We start from the raw sequence: 24,619 nt of genomic DNA, 5'->3' as shown, positions 1-24,619 counted from the left end.
CAGAGCTCCATCAAAGGTCCAGGAGCTAACGGTAGAAGATCTAGACATAGGAAACACAGCAGCCCCTTCAAACACCCACACTTTTCCCTAAGCCCATGAGTGGCTGGGGTAGTGCAGGGGTGGAGATGAAACCCATGGATAGGCAGACTCACTGTGGCTCTCACTGACCCAGAATCCAGTCTTCTCTGCCAAGCCTGGGAAACAAAGCTCAGCATTGCTCCTCTTGCCCACTTCCTCTACCCTTCCCGAGCAGGGATTCAGAGAATGAGTTGGAGTCAGGGACAAGAGTTGTCCTACTCCAGAAAGAGAATCATAGGAGAGGCCAAGGGCAGGCTCTAAAAGCAGACAGCTAGCTCCCTGACTGGTGTGATGGAGTGGGGCAGACATCTGTGTCCAGCCAGCCCCCTGCCCAGCAGTATTCTAAATCAGGAAGCAGGGAGGGCAACCCTGAGACTCCAGCCCTTTTCTGCCAAATCATAAGCTCACAGTACAGTGACCCAACCCCCACCCGTTTTCTTCACTCCCTTGAAGAGGGAGCCTATGCACAGGAGCACATGCAGCGCGCAGCTCTCCCGAGGTCTTCTTGAGGCCTGAGCTACTGTTAGACATAAAGGGAAGTTGCCAGAGCTCCTAATGGCATCAGAGAAGTGGGTGTGCTTTTCTGAGACTTGTGTCTGCAGTAACTTAAGTCTGCCTTTCTGGATTCATTTTAACTGAAGCCATCATTTTAGGAACAAGCTGCCAGCACAGAGTATGTCTGGAGAGTGTGCTCCTGTGGTCGCTGATGACTCCATAACCAGAAGTGACTTGCCCGGCAGTTGTGGGCCAAGTCCCTAAGCAGCCTGGAGGGAAAGAAATGCATTCGCCAGATGTCTCCAGCTGAGCTCTGCAATCACAGCAGGCTCATCACAGCAGATGAAGAAAGGTCCAGGAAGGCCAGTGCCACTCAAACAAAGAGATGACTTTTTTCAACAATTATACCACCCCCCAGGCCTCTTTGTCACCTTGGAGGATTCCCTTATTGGATGCTGAGAGAGCAAAGGAAAGTGACCATGTCCCTAGTACTAAGAAAGCCCCAGGCTCTGCTACCCTCTGAGGTACTACCCCTCCCACACCTGCTATCAGTAACTTCTACTGGTAGCCTGTAGACCATGGTTGAGGACACCCTTCTGCCTACTACCAGTTGAGGAATACTCAGTTTCAGACAAAACTGCTGATGTCATTTTCCAACTGAGCCATGGCCCCTAACTAAGAAACCACTACCACAGCAACTTGATCTACCCATTGGCTCCTCAGCCCCTCCTCGTGGTTAGCCAGACCCACACACTCCCCAGTTACAGAGCATGGAAACTATTCTGATGGAGCTGACAGGCTTTCCAAAGTCTTGGGCACAGCTTGCCATTGTCCATTAGCTCACCAGGGTTCTCTCTTCCCCTGGGACTCCCTGGAGCCCAGAGGCTCCACTACTCAGACTCTCGTAACTTCTCGGTCACATCTGTCTCTCTCCCCACACCACAGCTGCTCCCTCACTGAGTCTCTTCCCTTCCTGCCTGTCCACACCCCACAGATGCTTTCTGACTCACCTCAGCCCTCGAGTGGCACCGCTGCTTCTAACTCTTCCTTTCCTCTTCCCAGGGGTAGGCATGAGACTTCCAAATACCCAACACTCAAGGTGAATCCTGATTTCCCTTGACTCAAATACTCTGGCTCCTTATCATTTACAAAATGGAAGTCCTTGGCCAGTTGCTCCTCAAACCTTGCCCTTGAAGATCTCTAGAGCTGGGCTTCTCCTAGCTATCAAGAAACAAGCCCTCTTGCTATTTCCTGGCCCCAGGATTTGCCTGATCAACACTTCCTTTGTCTTCTAAATCCCTCCTACCCATTATTACCTGTCTCAAAATTCAAAGTGTCACAAATCACACTCCCAAAGAATTATGTGTAAAAATGACTCAGCAAAGGTCTCCCCTTGCTATCCCCCAACTTTAGCTTCCTATGTAATGATTAGCCCTTTCTCTCCCACTTAGGTATGGTTCATGACCATGTGGAATGTAAACTGTAGTGTATAAAGTCTCTGGGGAGAAGCATTAAAGAAATGAAGCAGATACTCTCTTCTGTCCTGTTAAACACAAAGACAATGGCTGAACTTTGGCAGTTATTTTGGACCAAGAGAGATGACTTTGAGATTGAAGTCTGTGTAGTAAAACAAGAGAAAGTTCCCTGGGGTTAGGGATGCGGAAATGTGGTAGAGCACTTACCCAGCATGACAAACCCTAGGGCTGCAGAGAGGAAAACTAAAAGTAGCTACTGCTGTTGTCACTGCCAAGGGGCCATGGTGCACACCCTTGTAAACCCAGGTACTCAGATAACGAGGCAGGAGCATTGTGAATTCAAGGTCAGTCAGGGCGATTCAGCAAGAATACCTCAAAGGAGGATGACATGGATGGGAGGACAGGAAAGAAAACACCTCATTACTGATGCCATGGACAGCTGGTGCGATCTGAATGTATTCCACATATCCCTACTTTCTTGTTCGCTGCCTCTGTTTATTTATTACAACTAGAACAGGACTCCCTAAAAGCAAAGCATTTGCCTCTACTCTGAGCCACGCTGGTGCCTACTGAGTCTTGCCTAGCCCTCCACCAGGTCCCAGGTTTCTTGTTCGGGTCCTGTCCCGTTACCCTGGTTATTCAAGGACAGAAAACATTCTGTAACATCTCACCACTGTCCTTGGGACTTCTGGGCACTCACCTACCCTCTGTACCTGGTTGTTGTTACCGCTCAACTAACTTTCTTGTTTAGGCTGTTTTTTCCTCAGTAAGCTGCTGGGTCTCATTCAGAGTCTCAGTTCAAGTCTTAAGTCTATTTCCATCCCTTTCCTTCTCTTTAACCAGAGTCACCACTTTTATAGCCAGCCTGCTAGAGCACAGGAGTCATCACCAGCTCAGCAAAGACTGAGCAAATACCAATTCTTCAAGGATATACTCCTCTTCCTCTTCCACCATGTGTCCTCCTCCTGACACTATGGCCTCACCCCTCCTCCTCCAGCTCACAGCAGGCCAGATCCTACCTCTTCTAGCAAATCTTCCCTAAGTGAGAGGTTCCCCAACAGTCTCCACCCATTTATTCTTTTTAAATGTGGTCACAGTTGTGACTTATGACAAATGTTCCTCCATCCTTTCTTAAATATTCAATAAACATCCTCAGGATGAATCTCACTGACACTCCTGAAAACACAACGTCCCACCACTTATTGCTGTGTATCCTTGGGAAGAGAATTCCATGTCTGTGGGACCCAGTCTCCTCCTACCTAGAAGAGTGGCTATGGGGACTGAGGAAGTTAAATTAGCATATTTAAGCATCTACAGGAGAACCTAAATAGAAAGCATAATACATAATGCAAACTTTGCTCGGGCACTTAATTCAAACATTTACCCATAAAACTACACACCCAAGCATGACCCTTGACCTTGGGAAGAGTGGGATGAACAAGGATTACTATCTATGGCAAGCCTATATCCTGAGGTAAAGTTGACCAGAGAACGAGTGTGAACTGTAGCTTACTCTGCTGAGAAGAGACAGATCTTGCCCAAGGGATCCCTGGGAGATAGTATCTAATTAGATAAGGAAGCAAGCAGGGATTACTGGAAGAAAAGTTTCAGGATTCTGTACTAAACAAGCAGGAGAGGGTCAGGCAAAGTATTACAAAGGATGGTCACACCCTAAGTCAGGACTTGGCAGAAGTGTGGAAGAACGACATACTGTAACAAGTGGACCTGCAGTTAACAGTGTGCACTAGGAAATCACAGTCCAACAACAAAGGAGCCTAGGAGCTAGCAGGAAAGCAAGTAGGACACTACTACCATTAAATCACAATAGTAATAATGACCAAAGCTAACATTCAGTGAGGAACTTATCTTGAGTGCTTTGTGGATTACTTCACCTAACTCTGCAATACCCCAGCAAAATAAGGATTGCTTTCTTTGTTTTACAGGGACTGTGGAACTTGCCTGGGGTCACAAAGCAAATACTCAAAGGGCTGGAACTACAGTCTAGATCTGACCCCAAATCCTGAACTTTATCCTACATAGCAACTACTGGGAGACAAGGAAGTGCCTTAGCCCTCTTCGTCATCTTTCTAACTGTGTGCCCTTCGGGGCTGACCTGGGTAATTATAATTTTCCTTATGAACTCTCCCACCATGAACAACTCTGTATATACTACTCCTCGGAGCTTCTGCAGGGTGATCTGTTAGCAATTATGTTCGGACATTTTTCCTAGTTTTCATGCATAATCATAAACTTTACAATCCATCTGCTTAGAGAGGACTAAGGAAACGTAGAGGCTGAAGAACTGCACTGAGAGGCTGGGGTAAGGGGTGTAAGTCTGTTACAGCACTTGAGAAACATACAGATCTCTGTGAGTTCAGGGCCAGCCTGATCCACATAGCAAGTTCCCAGACAGTCAGGGTTACAAAATATAGACCCTCTCAAAAAAGGAGCAAACAAAGCAAAACTACACACACAAAACAAAACATCAAGATATCTCAAGTGGGTGGGATGGGAGGTTTCTCCCTGGAAAGGAATAACATGTCTAACACGTGTCAAATGTGTGTAATCAATCTAAAGAGTCAAAATCATTAATTTTAGTTAAACTAATTACCAACTATTCTAGTAGTTGACATATCAAATGTGTCAGATAAAGCTGTCCAATGTTAGCAGTTGTCTTTTTGGTGTACCTGGACCAAAGCAGTGCATGGCTTCCGTGAGCATCATGGCTTCCTTTCCCCTCCCAGAGATCATAGGCTTTGCCATTCAAACATTCAGTCTTTTTTTCCCTATTTATTTATTTATTTATCTATTTATTTATTTAATGTATGTAAGTACATTGTAGCTGTCTTCAGACACACCAGCAGAGGGTATTGAATTCCATTACAGATGGTTGTGAGCCACAGTGTGGTTACTGGGAATTGAACTCAGGACCTCTGGAAGAACACTAAGCCATTTAACCACTGAGCCATCTCTCCAGCCACAACCACTAAGTCTTAACAAGGGAGACTAACAACTATTAGCATTGGTCCAGCATTTTCCATGGGCAAGATGCCAGGGCCTGAATTCTTCAGAATGACATTTCGACCTAAATTTTGCCCTGTGGACAGACTTGCAGTCAGTGCCACTAGAGTGTGAGGTCACCACCCAGGAACATAAACCTGGGATCATTCTGTAAAAAGAAAGACCCTTGTAATCAAGTCCTTTGTAGTCAGTACTCAGAACATAGAAGTTTTCTTGTCTTTGAAACTTTGGCTACAAAGTTGAAAGAAGACCCTGCCCAAGAACTTGTCATCTACAGTGATGTCAAAGAACACTGTAGAGCTTACTACAGGTGACAGCTCCTATGGAGCCTCAATCTTCTTATCAACAGCCTAAGTGCCCTATGTACTGCACCTTACGTACTGTATGAGGTTGAACGTAAGTACCTTATACACCACACTGTGCAAGGCTGAACACGTTGTTACATCTTTATTGTGCACAGGTGTACATGTGTGTAAATAAAGAAATGGCTCTTTGTTCTCTCCCTCTGCCATGTGTGTTCTAGGGATCAAATGCAGGTCATCTATCCACAGAACCATCCCACCAGCCCAGAAAATCTGTTTGCCTTGCAAAAACTCTTGTATATTTACAAAGAGAGGGGAGGCTGCAGTTTATAAACATCTACTCTGGTCCAGGCACCAGGCACTTTGCTAATCTCTTTATAAGATTTCATAGAGGAAAGATGTTTTCCTCAGTTATTCATTGCTTTCCTTTTGCATGATGTCCTGAAATAGACTGTAACACTCCATGAGGGTGCAGACTTAGCACAGAAACATACTGTGTGGCATATGCAGAAGAGAATTTAGTAGAGTCCATGGCTGCCCAAAAAGGCAGGAGAGGCTGATGGGAGACAGCACTGCACCATCCAGTGCACTTGCCCTGGCCCAGCTCTGACTTTCCAGGAGTCTCATAATAAATCCAGGAGCTTATTATCCAACCATAAAACTTAATGAATCCCTTCCTACTTCTAAGCACATGTGGGAGGGCATGACTCCTGCTTTACAGAAGGGTAAAATGAGCCCCAAACCAGGCACATGTCTGTCACATGTCACATGAGCCGGGAAGAGGCATTCCAAGTCTTTTCTGTCTCTCCCTGGTTTTTGGATGGCTCTTAAATGAGGCATGTCCACAGTGGCTCCTGGCTTCTCTTCTCTTTGGGAGGAACTATAGTGAATGCAGTCTACTCTTAACCTCTGAGCAGTCTTCCAATGCTGTCACCCCTCGACTGTGCCTTCAGGGTCACAGCTTGACAGGGGTCACAGCCACATCTCATTTTATTTTAGCCGTTCCAGTGTTTCTGAATTTCACTGGACTATCCAACTAGGTAAGAATACCTTCCTGTATTTGGTCTAGTAAGAGTTCCTTCCCTATGATCTAGAGAGAACCTGGGGGGCTGCCGAGAGGGCTCAGTGGTTAAGAGCACTGGCTGTTCTGCCAGAGGACACAGGTTCAACTCCCAGCATGCAAATGGAGACTTACAACCATCTGTAACTCCAGGTTCAGACAACCCGATGCCTTCATCTGGCCTCTGGAGGTATTAGGCAAGCACATGATGCACAGACACATAAACACCATATACATAAAAAATTTTAAAGAATTAATGTGTGTGTGTGTGTGTGCGTGTGTGTGTGTGTGTATACACCATATAGCTGTCTTCAGACATACCAGAAGAGGGCATCAGATCCCATTACAGATGGTTGTGAGCCACCCTGTGGTTGCTGGGATTTGAACTCAGGGCCTCTGGAAGAGCAGTCAGTGCTCTTAACCATGAAGCCATCTCTCCGGCCCACATAAAAATCTTAAAAATGTAGCATTTTAAAAATGAAATAAGGACACCCTGAGTAACTTTTGGCTACATGTGGTGATATCTCTAATCCTAGCACTAGGAGGCAGAGGTAGATAGATCTGTTGTGTTTGAGGCCTGGTATACATAGCACACTCTTGGCCAAGCAGGGCTACACAGTGAGTCCTCATGGAAGTGTGAGGCACCCCCGCTGGCATATTTACTCAGGGTCAGGGGTTAGAAGGGATGTAGTACCAAGCATTTCATAGCTAACACTTGTCTCATACTGTCTCACTGACTGCCCTCAGCAACCCCTGCAGCAAATGCTCCTTCACCTGTAACCCAGTAAAAACTGGAGACCAGCTGGCTCAAGGTCAACTACAAAGTAATAGAACCAGCTGGGCGAAGTGGTGCATGCCTTTAATTCCAGCACAAGGGAGATAGAGGCAGAGGCAGGTGGATCTCTGTAAGTTGGAGGTCAGCTTGGTCTACAGAGAGCTCCAGGACAGCCAGGGATACATAGAGAAACGCTGTCTTGAACCACTGCCAACAGCACTACCCCTAAAAAAGACAAAAGCAAAAAACTAAAGTGGGGTGGGGGAGGGAAAGTACAAGAACCCAAATTTAAGCCCAAACATGTAGTTTCCAACATACAGGGTTTTCTACTAAGTCCTGCCATGAGCTTTGATGGAGGCAGATGGGGGAACTCCATTTCTAATTCAGGAAGGTCCCATTAGATTTGTCTGACAGCTTTGATCTCTAAAGGGTGCTTCCTTGCCTAGCAAGACGGAGTGAAACCAGCTGAGACAGACAGTGCAAAGTCACTCACTCCCCCACCCCCACCTTAGAAGCTTCTAAGTTACTATGTGGTGGAAGGAAAGAAACTGTCCTCTTAGACACATCATGGTAACTTTACAAAATACTGCAGATACCTTGCCTGAAAAAACAAAACAAAAAGCAGCTCAGACTGTGGGAGCAAGAGATGACTCAGATTTGAATCTTGGTCAGGAGACTCTGAGTAGGATCTGAATCTGGGTCATTTAAGATATTTGTCATGAGATACTAGGAGAGCTGTAGTTTTCTGTGCCTCTTTTCCCATTCACAACAGGAATCTGATGCAGCACAACAGCAAACACAGGAGTGAGCCCATTATCTCCTGCAAGCCGACCCCTCCAGAGGGAGAGCAGCTTCACACGCTATGGGGTTTACTCCAGGTTAAACTCCAGGGGTTTAGCAGACAGGCGGGACCAGCATCGAGGCAGGGCAGAAGGGCTAAGATCATACGATCAGAACAGCCAGGGAGTCTGGGACTCCACTCAGCTTGTCAGTCACAGTTTGGTGATCTGTAGAGATTAGGGGAAGATGTCACCAGATTTCCAGCATTCCTGGTATACCTTAAGTCCCTCACTTTCCCAGCTGTCCCTGACTTCTTCCAGTTCCATCTGTGGTCTGTAAACCTGAGGGCTCATCCGTCAGTCATTCTCCTCAGCCTCCTCTCTTCTCACATCTGCTTTGCTCCCTGGGACACTAAGTCCTCTGAGTTTCGCTCCCAGTTCCCACAGGGCTGGCTGTGAGAATATAAACCACTCAGGTTTTACAGTACTGACCCTCAAATATATAGTTCTGTCCCCAGTATCTCTTTGGAGCTTCACCGATAAATCTTCAGCTTCCCAGGAGATATTATTCCGACATCTGGTCCTGTGCCTTCATGTCTCAGACAGGCCTCACTACTCACCATTCTCAGGTTGTTCTCCTGTGTTCCACTGGGTAAAGTGACTTCCACTTAACTCATCCAGCAGGGTGGAAACCTCAGGTGCCATCCTGAGTTTTCACAGTCTCGTCTCCACGCTCCGTGTCAAACCTAATCGGTCCCTGAGGATTTCATCTGTCCTGTGGTCCCACTGTGCCTCCCGCCATCATCATATAGTAAGTACTCACTGCTCCTCATTGCTGACTTCTTCCCATGGAACTCATGGGACTGACCTACATGCAACTCAAAATCTGACTGTGACACTTGGAAAAAGCATTAGGTACAGTTCCTCCATGTGACATCCAAAGCGTCATTTTCCACTACTCTCAGCCTACACTGCACATCAGCAGTGAGCTACCTGAAAAGATTCTCGGAGCACACCATGCTCTGTCCCCCTTTCATGTCTAGGACCGTGCTGTTCTCTCTCTGGAGTGCTTTCTCTGTCTTAGACTCCGTTCAAATCCTATTAGCCCATTGGCCAACAGAGGTTTTCTCCTGCAGGCAATGTCCCCCAGCACTACACTTATGTTTCCAGCCAATCTACACCAAAACCCTCACCTAACCACATACTGTAATTACACTCGGTGAGTTAGGCCCCCCTCCAGCCTGAGCTCCTGGGGTAGACACAGTCTTAGTCATCTTTAGTCCTATGGCAATTAACACAATTCTTAGCCCTCAATAAATGCCTGCTGAGCCTTTGATGGCTGAAATGTTGTCCCTGTCCCTGTGTCTAGACTAGATGGCACATAGGCATCTTCTGCTCACTGCCTCAGAGTCCCGGAAGGAAACTGAAGGGAATCTTCACAGCCTTGCTTTGAAAACAGGCAAGAAGAGTGGCAGCTGCCATGTGGCTAACCCTGACATCTCTGAGCGCCCCGAGCAACAATAACTAGCCAGTTTTGTTACAGTTCTTGGAAGGAATCAACCAAGAGGCCAGGTGCCACCTGATGCACTTTAGCTGGTCATCCCTCAAGTCCTAAAGTTATGGTCACAACTTTTAACATGGATAGTTTAGGGAAATGACAGATAAATACTTTGGGCACATACCAGAACTTGTTGCTCTATAAATATGCAGGAGATTCTTAATTCCTTACTCACCCACCATGCCAGCAGTAATTAAGAAGCCCAAAGGGAGCAATTAGGAGCTGCTGCTGAACAATTAATTTAGAACTCATGCCAGACGCACCCAAATACAACCTGCATAGAGATGTGAGCACTTCTCAAAGAATAGGACTCACCAAGCTCAATCTGCCAAAGGGATTATGAATGTTGTGTGAGGCTCATGTTCAGGAGAAACAAGTAAAAACAAAACAACCATGACCATAAACAAGACGTCTGTCCAACACAAAGGGCTCCTTCCCTGCTGTACATCTTCTGGTTCATCTACCCTAGGGTATCATCCCCAAGGTTTGCACTGAGGAGAAAGGGGTGTATCTAGCCCACAAAATTAATCCAAGTAACAAGCCAGAGTACATTCAGAGCACAACCCTCAGCCTCAGCAGGCCTGTGTGTGTGATGACTGTCTGGCCTTGACAAAAGCCCCAGAGCTCAGAATGTTCCTCAAACCAGACCCTTCCAGGCCACACCAAAAACACCGTGCACTAAGGGGCGGAATGATGGGAATCAAGGGTTACTTACCCTGGTCCCTGGTGTCTCTAACATCGGCGGCAAAGTGACAACTGAGGTGTGTACTTCAATGATTCTGCACTTTAGAGGTACAGAAAACACAACCTCTACCCATGAATAACAACTCCCACTCCTTTTCTGTTCTAGAATGTCCTTGTGTGTACAAATGCTTTGTCTGTGCGTATGTATTGCACCATGTGGGTACCCAGTGTCCACAGAGGTCAGAAGAGGGTATCAAATCTCCTAAAGCTGGAGTTACAAAGGGTTGTGAATGTTGCGAATTGAACCCAGGTCCTCTGCAAGAGCAAGAAACGTTCTTAACTGCTGAGGCCTTTTCCCAACCCCGCTAATTCATTTTCTTGAATAGTTTCATTTGGCTTCCTAATATAAGACTCTTTGATTCAAAAGGTTAATGCCTTTAGAATACTCCTTGGATTAGGGATGAGTTGGGTGGCAGAGCGCCTGCCTAGCATGCATGAGGTCCTGCCTGTGTTCTATCCTCGGCACTATGTAAACTGGGTTTGGTGGAGTATGCTGTGATCCCAGGGCTCAGAAGACAGAAGTGGGAAGATCAGAAACTCAGGTTCATCCTTGTCCACTTAGGGAGTGTGAGATCATCCAGGACATATGAATTCTTGACTCAAAAACACTCTTACTATGGACACCCCACTATGACACTACCTTGGATCCTGTAACCATGTCATTTAACCCTTATAAATTCCCCAGAGGGTAAGAAATATCCTCATACAGGAAAAAAAGCTGAGGTTCAAGGGAGTTGAGAACTGGCCATGGTCAAAGAGCTAATAAACAGCAGCTTAAGACTCGAATCCAAGTAGGGTGATGGAGGTCACACCTTTAACCCCAGCACTCTGGAGGCAGAAGCAGGTGGATCTCTGAGTTCCAGGCCAGCCAGGGCTGCAGAGAAACCCCATTTTCCAAAACAAAATAAACAAAATGATTCAAATTCAAATCCCTTCAGCCTTTGAAAACAGGCAGGAGGAGGCCACTGTACCCTCTGCATCGGTTTCCTGGGCCCACCTTTACATTTCTCCTTTGTCCAGAACACGGTCACTTCCCAAAACCCTGAGAATCAGACCAGAGAAACCCTGAGAAGGCCAGCATCTATTTACAGCTAATCAGCACCCTGCCAGCCCTGCAGACAGTTGACACTACACTTGGGGCCAGAAAAAAAACAAACCACAGGCTCTGACTGGGGCCCACCTGGGACTAGGAGCCAGTTGGGCCCCAGAGAGCACACTGCCTCTGCTCTCCACCCAGGCTGCCTTCTGTAGGTGGCGGCCTCTTCCTCAGAGGCACCTACCTTCTGGAATCTAGATTTCACTTCTCACCCATTTCTTCGGCTTCAGTCGCAGAAAACACTGAGCTTCAGAAACATGGTCCCCGTTACTCTCCTCCTCCGATTCTCTATGTGGCACCCGTCACTATTTTATACACATGTACATTTATATTGTTCTCTTAACAGTGTGAACTCTGAGGCCAGTGTCTTTCTCTTATTCACTATGATATCGTTAATGTCCAAAATACAAAAAATGTTCAGCATTGTCAAATGAATAGATGGATGTTAACACAAATGGCAGAAACAAATGTGAGAGACAAGGCTGAACGTTTACTTCCTAAGAAATCAAATCAAGCCTACTGTTGAACCCCAAGATCCCCTCCAGATACCTCGGTGAAAGTCCCCCACATCTCACTCCTGTGCACAAGCTCTAACTGGGCCCTTCAGAAGGTACTAGAGGCCCTGGGGCTCTGCCTGGGGAGGAGACTTGCTTCTCCAGTAAGTACAGCCCAGGCAAATTAAAAGCTCCCTCTTCAGTGAATCCACTCAGCTTTAGTTATAGGTCGTACTTTTTATTTTTGTAACCAGCCAACCCACCAAATTATAGGCCCAGGCCATGGATAGGCACGCCAAACTCTGGGGCCAGCCTAGGAGAGACACTGCCCTTTTGGCCTGAGGGCAAGTACAGCAGTAAGGGCTGAGCACCAGTCAAACCTGAAATGAGAGATAAAGAGGGCCGTCCCTGTCTGGCAGAGCCTAGAGGGGAACCTGGCCCGCAGGCAGGCTGCTGCCCTAGGCAGGACAGGCTCTAGAAGTCTCCCAGTTGAGCCCAGCACTATGAAGCCTGAAAACTGTCTCCACACCTATTTTCAAATTCTTACTATGGCTGGCAAGACCCCATGAGGTCTGAGTCCTGAGCACCTTTGATGGCTTTCAGACCTCCAAGATCTTTTTCAACCAATCTCCTTTTGGTTCCCTGGATGTACAGTTGTTTCCCAGCTCCTAGAATTTCATTACTCTGCCCCAAACACACCTCAGATGTTAGCATATGGCAGTGATGATGGATGGAGAACAGAGTTAGGTCCTGCAAGACTCAAGCAAAGAAAGCACCACAGTCATTAAATCAGAGCGAGCAAGCGCTGAAGGCTGGCTGCAGTGGCAGTACAGATGAAGGTGAAGTAGTCCGGCGTGACCCCAGGTACCTAGCTGGGGCCATTAGCTAGGAAAGGGTACTAGCTCACCACTGCCTCCCACAATACAGTATGTACAATACTACCTGAGGGTAACAGCATCGTGACGCAATGAAATGCTTGTTGAGAATCTACCACAATCAAAGCACTTTGTGTACCTGTCTGTACCCAGGTGTGCCTATGCACATGTGCGGCCCTGACTGTGGAGGCCAGAGGCTGACACTGGCTATGTTCCTCATTGGCTCCCCATCTTATTCTTTCAGACAGGGTCTCTCAATCAACTGGAGCTCAAAGACTCTGCAAAACTGGCTTCACGGCAAGACCCAGGGATCCTCTTGCATCCTGGCACATGAACACCTTGCCCAGCTTCTTACATGGGTGCTATAGATCAAACTCAGGCCCTAAGCATTGTACCAACGGAACCATCTCCCCAACCCAAGCACTCTTTATAACACAAATTACTTAGGACAAGGCGCTCTTCCACCTTTAAAGAAGACAAAGAGTTAGAAAAAGAAAATTAGTTTAAAGTTTGGATTATAAACGGAAGCATCTACATACAGTTCAGGTGTAACATGTGGGATCACTTATTCAAACTAGTCTGCTCTCTAACTTCTGAGGATTAAATGTTTATTTCTCACATTTCCACCATTCAACTTTAAATGACCAAACACATGAATGGCCAGGGACCACTTACCAACTAATCTCTAATCTCTATTTCCTGATGAAAGATTGGGCAGCAGGGCCTCCTCGGAGCCTTCTCTAGCATCAGTAAATCTTCAGGCAGAACTCTCTGTGGACTAAAGATCCATCCTGATCCAAGTTCATTTCTCTGTAACCAGGCTCCTCTATTCCAAAAAGCAGACCTCCTGGCTGCTCTTCCCAAAGCCTGCTCATTCTTCCTCTTTAATCTCCTCCCATCCTGCTCTGTCTGGAACAGCCTTCTCTCCTCTGGATTACCCTAGACGCCTTTAAGACAAGATTTAAAGCAGTGCCTGATTTCCTTCCTGTACCAGGCTGATCTTGCCTTCCTCTGATTCCTGTGTGGTTACACTGACTGACTGACATCTCAGAACCTCAAGAGTTCCCTCTGAGAGGCTTCTGTTTTCTTTTACTATGGAGACAAGATCTTGTGTAGCCCAGGCTAGCCTGGAACTCACTCTGTAGTGAAGATAACTCTGAACTTCTGATCCTCCTGCCTTAATCTCCAAAGTGCTGAGGTCACAGGATATACTACATGCTCACTTTGTGGATCAGACACAGAGCCACATGCATTCTCAGTGAGTACTCTACCGACTGAGCTACATCCTGCCCTCAAGAGGGCCCTTAGTTTCTTAGAAACATGTAACTGAGTGAGGCAAACCATGTTCTCTTACGGATAAAGCCAGCTTTGAAATGCAGAGGCTTCACAGACAACCTGGGAATGTGTGCTTGACGTAATGCTCCAGTTCAAAGCACAGTTCTCATGCTCAGTTGTCTGTCCGACTCAGGTGGCATCCTTTACATATTCAGCACTCTCTAAAGTGCTCAGGAACGTGCCATGGGTATAGAAGGGAATGGCTGAACAGAATAAACTTGAGTCTTGCCAATCTAAATGAGGTCTTTGCTTGGCTCTCAATCTATTCTTTGCTCCTGAAGACATAATCCTATTTTTGTTTTTAGTTGGATTTTGTGAGAGAAGATTTTGCTGTGTGTCCCAGCCTGCCCCTAAACTCATCATCCAGCCCAAGCTGTATCAAGATCAGTATGAACCTCAGAATGACTTAGACCTGATCCTCCTGCCTCCAAGCCACCAAGTGTATGTGCCACCATACCCAGTCTGGCCCTATCTTATAATTACATTTTTCGACAGCTTCTCATTATTCCAGGTTATCCTTGAACATGTTCTATAGATGAGGCTGGCCCTGAACTACTGGTCCTCCTGCCTCCATCTCCTGAGCATTGGGATTACAAGCATGTATCACCCACATGTAAGCAAGAGGTCAACTCTGGGAAGAGGGGGATCTTGTAAGAATGCAGACTCTGGAGCCAGTGTGGTTTGTGGCTGTAATCCCAGCACTCAGGAAGATGAGGCACAAGTTAGACACCTGTGTGGGCCAGTGAGTTCCAGGGTAGTTTGGTGCTACAGTGTGAGATCGTGTTTCAAAACAAACAGAAACACAACATGGCTTTTTGGAGTCAAAATGCTTGGATTCAAATCCTAACTACTTACTAATTCTTTAATCCTGAATCATTTAACCTTTCTGGACCTCAGCTTTCCCATCTACAAAACAGAATTAACTGCTTCTATCTGGGGCTGTAGCTTAGTGGTAGATCATATGCCTTGCATGCTTGAGACCCTGCATTTAGCTTTAACATGCACAAAAATCTAAAAAACAAAAAAACAAAAGAAAACAAACAAACAACAGCAAAAACAAAACAAAAAACCCATAAGCCCTGTTTTACATAGCCACAAGAAAGGAATGAGATGGTTTGTGCCAAGTGACTGCTTGGTGCTGGCACTCCATTACCATTCAGTAAATGTTATCAAAAACTTACTTGAAATAGTCTTTTGGTGGAACGTCACCAGATGTCATTTGTCTCCCTTTCCAAAGTGGCCACATTCATTACATCCTCTTTCTCTGTCTTTCATTATTTAAAAGCACGTTAGTTATCCTTTTCCTAAGAAACAAGAATCTAGAGAACACTGTTGCTACAGGGTTGTGAAGTTCAGAGCTGAGCTTACTGCCCTTGCTAATGTTACTGCAGCTCTGCTAAGGTGAGACTTGCGAGTTTAGCTGGACCTGAAATGAAAGAGACTAAAAATATACAACCTGCCGTGTCTGAGGAACCAGGATGCCACTCAACAATCTAAATTGCAGCCTGGGGTCAGAAGGCCGTCTCTTTTCTGTGAGAACTAGTGCCTAGGTTCCCACAGGCAGGTGACAGGCAGGAAGAAGCCACCAATCCTACTGATGTCCCCTCTCTCTCCTGCTCATCTTCTGACTCAGTGTAAAGTGAAACTTCTATCATTCAAAGTTGAAGTTCCCCTTCCAACTTTATTTTTACTCTTCCATTTTCCTTAAAAGAGTAATAAATATACAAAATATAATTTTATTGAGAAATTCAATCTTCTCTGGTGGTCAACACAATTTGGTTCTGATTCTTCTAGGCCTTTTCTCTACACATTTACACATAAGCACATACTGTATTACACAGTGTTACAGTCTGAACTACCTTTTTAGATTACTATTTTTGTACATGCACACACTCTGATCTTGGAGATCCCCATCAGCCACAGACAGTAAATGATGCTTACCTTACCTATACATTAATAAGCAAGCGTAATGTCCCCACCCTCAGGGAGTCAGTAATGTAAGAAGGATAAATAAGTAGTTAAATAATTTCAAGATGAAAAGTAACAGAGGAATGAAGAGGACTCTAAGACATACAATAATAAGCAGGGCTTGGAAGTAGATGGCAAGTCCAAAGTGGAAGCACTTATAAACTGAGTAATTTAAAGACTCGGGCCAAAGGCACCCCAAGCAGACAGAGCTTGTGCAAAGGCTCTAATGTAGAAATGTTCCGGATGAAAGACTAATATTTTAAATTTGGCTCCATTGTGGAGAGAGGAACATGGCTGCCTAACTGTGCTACGAGCAAGACTGACCCCGGTGTGCGTGGGGACAGTGGCTATTGTTAAAGATGAAACTGTGGGGATTACACTTGGATTGTGTGTTGAGAGAGAACATTAGAGAGTGCTCATAGGATTTGCTTTGAGCAACTAGGAAAATGGAAGAATCAAGGTGTTCCCAATTTAAAAAGAAAAAAGGAAGGAAGGAAGGAAGGAAGGAAAGAAACAAAACGAAAAGAAAGGAAAAGAAAAGAGAGAAAGCAGTGTCACGGAGTGTATAATACTCTGTGTACACAAGTGGAACCAGTTCTGGAGAAACACTTCCCAGAATAAAGATGGCTGAGGTAAAAGCAGCATTTCAAACTGACAAAGCCCTAAAAAGTGTCACCTAAGAACAAGGCATAGTGGCTCATACCTGTAGGGCTCCAGCACTGGACTCAGAGGCAGGAGGATAGCCAGGAAGTAGAGGGACAGCCTGGCTTACACACATAGGCGAGGCACGGCTACATAGCAGGCCCCCATTTTAAAAAGACCAGACAAAAGCTTTCCAAACATCTGCACTAAATTTATCTTTAACAGCAACAGTCATGGATATTGTCCAGCTTTTTTGATATTTACTTCAAGATAGGGTCTTACTCTGTATCCCAGACTGGCCTGAAAGGTTTCAGCAATCCTCCTGCCTCAGCCTTCTAAATCCTGGGATGGCAGGTGTGGATGTTACCATGCCTGGTATTTTATTCACATTTTTACCAAATTTTTTCTACAGATTTGAAATCTACAAGGAAAACCAAAGACTAAGCATCCATCATTAGAAAAGGCTGTTTTTCTAGGAGACCTTTTAGCATTTAAAAAAAAAAAATCCAACTAGAAATGTCTTTAGGAGGACTCTCCTGAGCAAGCTCTAACTGGTGACCTTCTCTGGTTAAGCCCCTGAACCTTGCCCTTATCCCCTGTAAAACACAGGTGAACTACCCTTACAGAGCTGTTGTCAAGGTAAATGAAATCACCCATGTAACAGCGTTTCCCCTAACCCGATAAATAAGAGTACTACTTCAGCAAGTTAAGTCCAGGCCATATAGTGGGTATTAAAAACAGCCATTTCTGAAAGGAGATAGAGGCCCTACACAGGAATAAACAAGCCAGAATTGTTCTTGGAAAAGGAAAAAGGTTTACACACTCTCACTGCGTAGCCCTGGCTGGCCTGGAATTCCTTATGTAGACCAGGCTGGCCTCCAATTAAGAGATCCACTTGGCTCTGTCTTCTGAGTGCTATAAAGCCCACAAAGATGTAAGATCTTCAAAAAAATATTTTATGAATATTTTAAAATATTCTAAGCAGTCAAGAGGTACAGGTCGGTCTGTTATCATTAATCAGGTAAGATTTCTAATCACAGGACACCACATTTTGTCACCAACTATGAAAGCAGAGGCTACTGGTTCCCCATGAGTTATCAAAACCCACCCAGTCACTCCCATCTAGACGTTCCCAGAATTTGAGGACTAGACCCCTAACTCAAAAGTGTGGACAGCCTCCTCCAAACAATCCTTAATCAAGGTAAAACAGTATCAAGGGGGCTGAATGCCTCTCTCTAAATGGGGACCAGCCAAACGTCAACAGGATGCCTTAGCTGTCACCACTACCAAAGCACTGTTTTATCTACACTGATTAACTAGGGTTCTCCCCTACCACACACTTGATCACACTTTCCTAGGAGATCCGATAACAGGCCGAAAGCCCCTCCGAACACTGCATATAGACAACATGCGCATGAAGGAGATGATGAAGCTGGATAGCCTTTCAAAGGGATCTGTCATCCACAAAATAAAGAAGCACTATCAAATGCACTTACAATTCAGCTAGACATGGTACTACACGCCTGCAAGCCTAGCATTTGCGAGGTAGAAGCCAGATGATCAGGAGTTCTAGGCTAGCCTGAGCTACAAAAGATCCCAGCCTCTATCCTAGCCATCCAAAAATATTTATTGATAATACACTCCCAAATATAAGACTTTTATACACTGGTCTGATGGGCTGACCAGAGGAGAGAAACAGCATGTATAGGCCAAACTTCTACAATAGATTTTAGGGTGGAGCCTACTGTATCAGAAGAACCAGGCACTAACCCTATAGATAGGGATAATAAAAAGGTCTACTCCTTCCTAGGGTGTAAGTTCACTAAGATATGATTCTATCTTTACTCTTATTCTGTTAAAATAAAAAAAAAAAAAAAATTAAATACAAGGCCTTTGTAGTCCTGCTGGCCACCCCAGTGTTGGGACCAACAGTATGAGAGTCATACCCAATCTCTTGGTTTAACAACCCTGGACTTCTGTACCAAGTACAGCAGCACTTATTGCTCCCCAAAACTCCCTTTCCTCAGTTGAAAACCATTTTAGGATCAGGAGTAGCCTTAATGTCCTGTCCTCACTTATGTCATGGAGCAAAAGTGGCTCAGAACAGTTGCAGGAGTGGGCTGGTGGGCAGGGAAGCCTCTGACAACCTGAGTCCAATCCCTGGGACCCACATGGTGGGAGAGGACAGACTCCCACAAGGCATCCTTGGTCCTCCAGATCCACACTGTGGCAAAACACGAGTCCACATATTCTCAATAAATGAATAGAGACAATTAAAAATTTTAAGCTATAAGATTTGCTCAGACTTTCAGATGAAAAACGGACACAAAAACTGTCCAAACCTCAGCTCCTGATTATAGAACAGCCTTTCTGTAAGTCTGAGCTGGCAAATCTCATCTCAAACCAGCTATGGGGGTGGGGGTGGGGTACTTTAATGGTTTCATGGGAAAGAGAGACTGCGTAGGACTGGTTCCCTGCAAGGAAACTGATCTAAATAAATAATAAACGAAACAGCTAAACTCTGAAGTCTAAGTAGTTCTTAAAACAGAATAACCATCTCTTAAAATAACCAAATCCCAGACTTAAGCCCAGCTCTTAGAACAGGGCTGCGGAGCTGAAGAATGTGACCATCTCCTTTCTAGACTGACCAGAAAGAGGGAAAAAGTACACATCTAGCTGAGCAGTGGTGAGCACACCCTTAATCCCAGCACTGGGGGTGCGGGGTGCAGGTGGATCTCTGAGTTAGAAGCCAGCCTGTCTCAAAAAAAGGGGGGGGGGGAAGAAAGAAAGAAAGAAAGAAAGAAAGAAAGAAAGAAAGAAAGAAAAAGGGGGGGGGGAATCTCTCTTGTTGCTGCTGTATTGGGAACCCCTGTGCCAAAACTAACAGGACAACTCAAGCCCTGGAGGAATGTCAGAGGTGACTAAGGAGACAAAGGGGATGGAGACAGGAACTAACCCCCCACTGGTATAGGCCAGCCTGAACCCAGCCATGCAAAGAGCTCAGCTAGTCTCTTTGTGGTTCGTAAAGTTATTTACAATACTTTTCAGTGTCACAGAGAACTTCACAAACTAAGCCTACGCAGATCACTGAAGTTCAGGATTTGAGAGCCTCTGCACCATCGCCATTGGCTGCCATAGGGATTTTATCTTCCATCACTTCCTGCCACACTCTAACTGCCCGTAAGTGCAGTAACACCATGCTTTTCTAGGTTCGTTCCTACCCAACACAAATTCCTGAGCCACACCTTTACTCCTTTACTGTAGGTGGCAAATGTGGTAAGAGAACCTGGGAGAGAGCAGGGAGAGGAGAGGGAAGGTAATGAGGCAAGCTATAAAGGCAGAAGTAGCCAGGAGTGTGGGAGGGGCACCAGGAAGACTAAGTCAGCTGGATGCCTCCCTACCTCTTAGGTAGGTGGAAGGAAAACAGAAAACTCAGGGATCCTAGCTACCCAGTTGTTCAGCTTCATCCTAGAATCTCCTGCCCACCCCCTTCTTCAGAATAGAGAACCTTAAAACTGTCGGTTTCATCTACAGCTGCTCAGAGGGAGCCCTGAAGTCTCATGCCCAGAGGGGACAAGAGACCTCCTGGAAGTGACCACAGCACCCTCTCTATCTTCAAAGAAAATGGCCTTTCTCTTTTTAAAACGTAGTTCTAAACTAGAATGAACCCCCATCTTTTCCCTGCCATTGCTGCAGCTTAACTCAAATGCAAGAAATGTCTCCCCAAAATGGAGACCAGATGCCTAGCAGAGCAGGCACTACTCAGACTTCAGGCAGACAGTACTGGGTCCTATGGGTTAACCACAGTCAGCTCTGGGGTAAATACCTTGGTCTTGACCTCAGGGAAGACCTTGACCCTGCCTTCCCAAGAAGCCTCATGGGGGAAGATTTGTGGTTTCATTTCCTCTCCACCTTGGCTTCCTTTTTCACTTCACTGAAGACCAGTTATTTTCACTGAAGCCTGTTCCTGTTCTCACCAACTGTGGCAGTTCTCTCAAGAGTATGTGACTGCCATCAGGACTGCCCAGCTGCAGGACATGTAGACCCAGCAAGCCCAGCACCAGAGGCTTCTCAGAGCATAAGGGGTGGGAAGCAATTCCAAGAACTCCCCAGTGTTCCCCACTCCCTTACAGAACAGTTAGTCATTTATACTCTTTCATGTGTGAAAAGATTTATAATGTGAAACTATAGAAAACATGTTTATTACATAGTCATGTGAATATACAATAAACCCCCACTAAAGAACAAAAGACAAAGGTAGCCAAAACACATAAGACAAAATATTCGGGAAAGTGCAAAGTAAAACCAGCTAGCATTTTTATTAGTCAGAGACAAAAGTTCTCAAAAATCTAAACCATCCAGAAGTGGCTTATTAAGAAAAGGAAGACCAGACCTTGTGGCACATACTTTTAATCCCAGCACTCAGGGGGTAGAGGCAGGCAATTCTCTAATGAGTTTGAATCTAGCTTTGTCTACACATAGTGAGTCCCAGGACTATTGGGGTTATGAAGACAGCTCAGAATATGGATGGATGGATGGATGGATGAATGAACGAATGAAGAAATGGAGAGCAAGAGGTGCAGGTAATGGGGAGAGCACTTGTCTAAGAATGAAGGAGGTTTTGAGTTAGATCTCAAGCACTGTGAAAGAGGAAAGGAAGAAACAGGAGGGAAAATGAGATAGTAATTTACTATAGTGGACAGGAAATCACTGATACAACTTTAAGAGACGGTATAGATAGGTCTTGGGGATCAAGATAGATCACTGGGTTATGGTGCTTGGTTCAGAGTCAGAGTTCAATCCTGGTTGTGAAGTGAGAAAACTAACTCCTGAAAGTTACTCTCTGATCTCCACATATATACAGCACAGCAAAGCACAAAGCTCAACACACACACACACACACACACACACACACACACACACACACAAATGAATGATTAAAAAAAAAAAGCATAGATCTCAATGGCCTTGAAAAATTTTAACCTTTGGCCCAATAACGCCACTTGTGGAAATTTATCTAAAACAATAATCAGAGATGAAGACAAACATTTGGGCAAAGGAAATTCATCAGGAAACAAAACAGAGTTAAAAGAAAAGTACAAATAACATAGTAACCAAATACTCTATTGTGGAGTACTATGTAGCCATAAAGTCATGATACTAAGCATGTTTTAAAAGTTAGAAAAAAGTTAAGATTGTAAAGAAAAACTCAGCTGGGGTGGTGGTCCACTGCCTTTATTGAAGCACACAGAAGGTAGAGACAGGCATAACTCTCTGTGAGATGAAGGCCAACCTGGTCTACAGCCCAAGTTTCAGGATAGCCATGGCTACAAAGAGAAACCCTGTTTCTAAAACCAAAACAAAACAAAAAATGGGGTGGGAGGCTGTAGCTAGTCCAGCAGTTAAAAACTTGGTTATTCTCTGAGAAAGCCTAAGTTCAATTCCAACCATCCCATACAAAAATGTCTGTGACTCCAGTTCCAGGAGAACTCACGCAGACGTCCATGTGGGCAAAACAATTAATGCTTGTAAAGTTTAAAAACTAAGTAAAAACGAAAAACTCAGTTCCTGACAGTCTGAAGGATGTTATCTTAATTGCTAAAATACATTTAAGTGTGTCAAAATCTTACTAGGAAAAATTCCTAGTCCATTGTACAGATAATTTTCTTCTATCTTTCCAAATGTGTTTAATTAATATATACTACTTTATAATCAAGAGGAAAATCCTCTTTTCTCACTTGGAGGACATGTTTTTTTGGAGGATGAAGATTTGGTTTTGAGACAGTGTCTCACTATGTAACTGAGACAGGCCTTGAGTTTACTATTCTATTGCCTTAGCTTTACAAGAGATAACAGGCATGTGCTACCATTCCACACTGTTTTTAAAAGATAAACTTGGAAGTATGTATTTAAGACCTTAAAAACAATTTATACAGCTGGCAAGGTGACTCAGCAGGGAGAAGCTCCTGCCCGGGGTAGGCCTAACAACCGGAGGTGAAGTCCAGAACCAACTCCCAAAAGTTGTCCTCTGACCTCTGTTCAAGCCATACATACAGGTGCTGTAGTCACAGACATGGTAATAACTTTTTTGAAAATAAGAAACAATGTATAACCTCTAACTGATCAGGTTCAATGTAAAGTTTCTATCCTAAGGAAACCACACAGTGAAAGGGTGTTCAGCACAGAACCGTTCACGACTGTGGCCTATGGTTCTGTCCAGGTAGGACTGTGACAACTGGTGTGTGTAACCTACATCAGCACTGGGTAGGTGTGCTCTGTAAGCTACAAGCCGCTCCTTTGTTGCTCCTTTTTCTTTCCCAGTTTGTCAGCTGATTTCTTTAGGGGAAAGCTAGTGGGTGCAGGATGAGAGGCTGGACTTCAGTCTCTGCTCAGGCGGTGGTCACTAAGTGACTACTGAATCTCTCCAGCCCCACTTTCCTCTCCAGCGTGTGCAGTAACAGCACTTACCACACAGACTGAGCTGCAGATTTAATGGGAGTCAAAGATTTAGCAGTCAGTCAGCTGTGCACTGTAGGCTCAGTGAATGTTAACTGACCTTTATCTCAACAGTGACTCAGGTCTGAAATCACTTATATTCCCCAAAAGGAGTGTGAGATGCAGAAATTCGAGGAAGGTAACTATCCTATGCTATATACCTGGTCACAGGATGTGCCTGCTCTTGTCAGATGAGGGTTTCCCAAACCCCACTGTATTTATGGAGCTCCACCCCCCACACTCACTCCTCCGGAAAACGTTCTAGTTGGGAAAGTTGTATCTACGCTGAGTCAAGACCACAGACTCCTGGCTTTCTGGTGCAGACACATGATCTGACCCACAAAGACCTAGGCAGAGGTTGGAGAGCTTTGATCAGAACATTGATCCCAGCCCAGTGCCTTAAACCAGGTTCTCTATCAGTGTGGTGCACATCACAGGTGTACAGGCATACTTTTTTGCTTCGTCCCAGGGGCAGCTGAAGGTCATGACCGATCCCCTCCAGGTGTGCCCTGATATGAAGCAGGTGCCAAGGGGCCGATCCTTTCTTGCTTCTCGTGAAACACCTCTTTGGAACATCCTGAACTCTGAGTCCAAGTTGGTGCCATTGAGCTGAAGTTAGGCTCTCCACATTGCAGAGGCCAGGATCTCTAGACAGCTCCATTGCTGCCAACAGATCTAATCTCCCTCTTCCAAGGCAGATGAAATCCAATAAGGCTGCTAAGTCTACAACTTATCCCTCCTCACAGGCAAAGTCGGTCCTTGAGACCATACCAACGATACACCAGAATTATTACCATCTTCTAAGAGTTCTTTGTGGGGGAGAACTGAAAGCTATTTCCCGAAGTTAGCACACGGCCCAGCTTCAACACAGTGATGCTCGCTACTAACCTCTCTACTCAGAGCCTTTCACATCAACGCCCAAGCCCCAGAGCAAAGGAGAATCCCAACGTCAGCTCCCAAAGTTCGTCTTTATAGACCATCCCTTGTGAAACCACAGAAGGACTACAAAGAACCACAAGCAGTGGAACACAAACCAGTCACCAAAGCTTAACATGAAACGAGGAGAGGGAAAAAAAAAAAATCAGGCGGAATGGTTTGTGTATTGTTTCAATTGGGGAAAAAAAAACAGATGCCTAGTCAAATGGCTTATCCACATGTTCAGCCTAGGCAAACCCACTATAACTTAGCAGGATGCCTGCAGGCGGTTCTGAAATGAGTAGAATGGCATCGCTCCTTACCCCGCTCCCCACCCCCAAGGGCAGCCAGCCCCTTCTCCGTTCCCCCGTTTCCTCCCCGAAGCATCTGGTCTGAACGCGAGACCCACTCTCATACGGGAGAAAAAAAAGAAAAAAAAAGCCTGATTTCTGGCTGGGGACCCAACAGCTTCGGAAAACCGTCCCACCAGCGAGGTCCCGGGAATGGAATTC

General features: G+C 45.4%; 1 protein-coding gene across 3 annotated transcripts in view; it reads right to left on the bottom strand.

Annotated features, from left to right (window-relative positions):
* FMNL3 (formin like 3) overlaps positions 1-24,619 on the bottom strand; it is a 50,933-nt gene that overhangs the window by 25,858 nt on the left and 456 nt on the right. The window lies entirely within an intron of this gene.

The sequence above is a fragment of the Micromys minutus genome (genome assembly GCF_963924665.1).
Source record: "Micromys minutus genome assembly, chromosome: 27".
Classification (NCBI taxonomy): domain Eukaryota; kingdom Metazoa; phylum Chordata; class Mammalia; order Rodentia; family Muridae; genus Micromys; species Micromys minutus.
The sequence above is the reverse complement of the archived record's forward strand: the minus strand, read 5'-3'. Positions and strand labels throughout refer to the sequence as shown.